The sequence below is a fragment of the Myotis brandtii genome, unplaced genomic scaffold (assembly GCF_000412655.1).
Source record: "Myotis brandtii unplaced genomic scaffold, ASM41265v1 scaffold383, whole genome shotgun sequence".
NCBI classification, from domain to species: domain Eukaryota; kingdom Metazoa; phylum Chordata; class Mammalia; order Chiroptera; family Vespertilionidae; genus Myotis; species Myotis brandtii.
The window spans coordinates 93,744-98,157 of NW_005364711.1; the positions used below are offsets into that span (position 1 = coordinate 93,744).

General features: G+C 38.8%; 1 long non-coding RNA gene across 1 annotated transcript in view; it reads left to right on the top strand.

Annotated features, from left to right (window-relative positions):
* LOC106727175 overlaps positions 1-4,414 on the top strand; it is a 14,667-nt gene that overhangs the window by 4,125 nt on the left and 6,128 nt on the right. The gene's annotated exons all lie outside the window — the stretch shown is intronic.

Here is a 4,414-nt window from a genome sequence, read left to right on the forward strand (position 1 = left end):
CTGGGGGGGGGGGGGAATCTTGGAATAAAATTAGTCATAGACTACCAAAAAATGAATATGCTTTCAGAAGCCTTTAGTTTTTATGGCATGAAACAGTTTCTGGAGTGACCTTATTTCTTGGCATTAATTGTTACTGACTGTCTTTAAGAACCTGCAAGTCAGGTTGGCTGTTTATGTTTTCCTGTTTTCTGGGCCTTACGTAAGTAGGCACAGAGTAGTATCTTTTGACAAAAAGTATATGTTTCTCTTGATGTGTTTACTTAGTGCCATTTTATTTTATTTTAAAGTTGAAAATTATTGGGGAGTGGTACTTCAGCATTTGTCATTCATATCTCCCCCAACTTTACATTGCAAAAATGTAAAGGAAACAAATTTCAACTTGCCTCCTGTTTAAATTGTCACTAAGAATACTGTATTACAGTTTCTTAGCCTCACTTGGTCTAATTTAGTCAACGAAATGAATATGGGAGCAATGCCTCAAGTAGTACTGAAGAAATTACCTCTGAGAATTTTTGGCACACCCATCAAACAGAATCATTCCCTTGCATGTTGGCACAGACTTTATGTATGTGCTCTAGTATAAGCATATGTCACCTGGCTGGCTTTCTCTGTCCATCTACCTCAACTTTCTTGGTTCATGAATTTTTATTTTCTAAGGAATAAAAGCAGTATGTGGCACATGATAAATACTTAATTGAAAAAGTACTATTGGTCCTTAGTGTTACCATACACCTGTCTTCTAACGGGGAATAACCTCTCATCCCCTTTCCTCCTAGGTATGTAGCACAATGCTATTACACTGAATAGACACTTTTGAATTATTAAATTGCTTTGGAAAAGAAACCTAGAAAATTGAATTCCTTTTCTGAGTATCTTAAATTGGGTGAGGAACCTTTTTTTTCTGCCAGGGGCCATTTAAAACATCATTCCAGGGCCGTACAAGTTACCAACTTAAAAATAAAACATCATTCCAGGGCCGTACAAGTTACCAACTTAAAAATTAGCCTATATTTGGTCAAACATTTAACTTACCCCTAATCCCTTAGCAGGGCCAGACCAAATGATTTTTCGGGTCAAACTTGTTCCCCACCTGTCTTAAATAAAGAACCAGTAAATGTAGGTCTCAATTTTAAGTTGGGACTAAATCCCTATACAAGTTATACTTACTGTGCAATAGAACTAAATATTTAGAACATTTTCCATATTGTGACCTAGAGTGTTTCTAATTTTTTTTGAAGACATTAAAAAATTTTTTTGTATCACTAATTCTTGGCCACAGTACCATTGTATCTAACTTAAGCTAGACTATAGAGATGTGTTTTCTTGTCAAATGGAGTTCTTTAAAATTCTGTTTGGATTTGTCCTCCATCTCCATTTGCCATATCAGCATCCTTGTCTGTGCATCCAAATTTATTACTAAAATGTCTTACCTTATTTCACTGACTCCAGTCTCTATCCTGGCCATTAAGTCTGATCTTCCTAAAACATGTCACTTCACCTAATATGAACCAGTGGTTTATAGTCTACTTTTAAATTTATCACTATTCTCAATCACATCTTCCCCTGCTCTGATTGATCTGGCAAATACTGACCATGCTTGTTTTTGCTTCTGTGTACTTACGTTTTCAGACTTCTTCCTTCCCCCCACTTTAGCAGTCACCTGCAGCTTTAAATCCTGGTCATCCTCAAAGTTCATTTCTGCAACTATGAAAAATAAGCTGCTAAACCCAAATAATAGCTGTCTTCTCTGATGCATTTAGTCTCACAATTTATTACTGTGGAATGTTTTGTGTTAATTTTTCATGCCCTATGGAATTTTTGTAATATTTGTATTTCCCAATGAGCCAAATGCAATGCTATCAGTTTAATAAATGTTGATTGAACAAGATGGAAAGAACTTAGTACTTCTTAAAGCAAAGCACTGTAGAGAAGCCCATCTCACAAACTATTGGTTAACTGGATGGATTATTGGAGAAAAATTTTAATTCTAACATTGCCTAAGATAATTTCTCCTTAGTGAGGAAATGCAAATTAATTTAAATGCTAACCTAAGCCAAGTATAATTGGAAAAGAGCTCCCCCAAAAAACAGTCTTGCAAAGTTAAAAATAAAGTTTTGCTGCACAAAGTGCATACTTTGAGTATAGATCAAGAATTGATGCCATTGTTTTGTAAAAGAATAGTTCCCTTTTTTTAAATTGATTTTTCACAGAGAGGAAGGGAGAAGGATAGAGAGCTAGAAACATCGATAAGAGAAACATCAATCAGCTGCCTCCTGCACACTTCCTACTGGGGATGTGCCCGCAACCAAGGTACATGCCCTTGACTGGATTCGAACCCGGGACCCTTCAGTCCGCAGGCTGACACTCTATCCACTGAGCCAAACCGGTTAAGGCGAGTAGTTCCTTTTTAAAAAATACGTTGTTACTGGTTTCAGAGAAAAAGGAAGAGGGAGAGAGAGGGCGGAATATCAATGATAGAGATTCATGGATTAGCTGCCTCCTGCATGCCCCACACTGGGGATTGAGCCCACATGTGCCCTGACAGGAATTGAACCAACAGTGTCCTCCTGGTTCATAAGTCAACCCTCAACCACTGAACCACACCAGCCCGGCAATAGTTCCTTTTTTTGCTGTTTCCTCCTGGGTCTCCTTTTCCCATCATTCTTAAGCTTAATTATTACAGAACAAAGTCTTAAATCACTTCTGAATTCAGTGGTCCTGTCACTGAGGGTTCCTGCAGATTTCTCAATGTGATTGTATCATTTTGGTTCTTTTTTTTAATGAGTTACTCCATAAAGGGATTCAGATATAAAGATTTACATAGACTGAAGAAACCAGATGATATATTGTTCCAGGCCAGGAACCCTGATTTTTAGGCTTATAGAGGAACTAGCTTAAGCAGTTCTCAAAGCCAAGAGACTTCAGCAAACATTTAACACACAACACCTAAATCCTATAAGCACCCCCATTTCTCTGGCCCTTAAAAATTGTTCTACCCTTTCCTGATCAGTTAAAGTACAATTCTTGGACTAATTGCACTATTTGTTTTGCTTGCTTTGGCATGTTTATATAGTGACATGTAGTTCATACACTTAATGAACTCTAAGCTGTTGTCTTAGTATATGTGTTGCATTTCCCTCAACTACATGGTAAACCTTCGGAGCAAGGACTGTTAACTTTCTAACACTTCTTTCAAGACGTCTAGTATCCTAGTACACACCTTAATAAATGTGAATATGTAAATAGATTCATGAAATCCTAGGCAGGTGTACCCCATAGTTTAGATCTCATATGTAGTGTGGTCCTCCGATCAGATTGGGTTTATTCCCAAAGTAGTGACTTTGCTGCCTTTTTTAAATGGAAAACTTCAAGGAGAAAATGCAAGGACTTGGGATAAAAATACCTTCTTTTTTTTAATCCTCACCTAAGGAATTTTTCCCATTGCTTTTTAGAAAGAGTGGGGGGCTTGGGCGGGGGATGGGAGGGTTGAGAGAAACCGATTCGTTGCCCCCCACATTTATTCCTACCAGGGCTGGGGAATGTTGTTTGAGACCCTTCAATGGGTGTCTGATGCTCTAACCCACTGAGCCACACCAGCCAGGGCAAAAAAACACACACCCTTTTTCTTACTGAAAATAACAGCTGAAAGTACTTTGATTAATTTTAATCCTCAAATAGTATTAGCCTCATTTTGCAGTTTGAGGAAATAGGCTCAGAGATGGTAAAGTGACTGGCCTAGAACTTGAATCCAAGTCTCCTGGTGACAAGTTTTTATTTTACTACTGCATTGCTTTTTTAAAGCCAGCCAGTCATTTCCAGTGGCGAGGTTAGGGGGATTAGTTTTAGAACATAGCTTGTAATATCCACCTGATGCCACCAGGGTGTCCCATGGTGCTGTCTGATTCATTTTTTTAACCCTGGTTTCTGGGGGCAGTTCCAAAGCAGGAGTTAATCTAGTCACAGTGGCCATAACCCGGAGCCCAGCAGCCAGAAAGTGATGTGTTTAGCTCCCTGGCTTTCCAGTGTGCAGTGCACAGCCAGAATCAGAGAAGCCCTTACCCTCTTTTGACCCCTACTCATCAGGGTGGCACCACAAAAGGGGACAGTAGGTCATGCTGTGGCCAGAGCCTGGCTAGCACTCTAGCTAGGCAGCAGCCCCACTAAGAAATGTAGCATAGAAACAACTGGGTAAATGTCTATAAACACCTGCATTTGTCTTGGTAACTATATTTACACAAATTTGTATTAGTAAAATAGATCCACGACATAAAACCAGATTGAATTGCTTTATCACTGCAGGTTAGATAGCTTTTAAGTCAATGTGTGGTAACTTTCCAGTTTGCAGTAAATGTCTGCATTACACTTAGCCCTGAGTATTCAGCCTTGGAGGTGTCAGGTGTGAGATTATGATTAT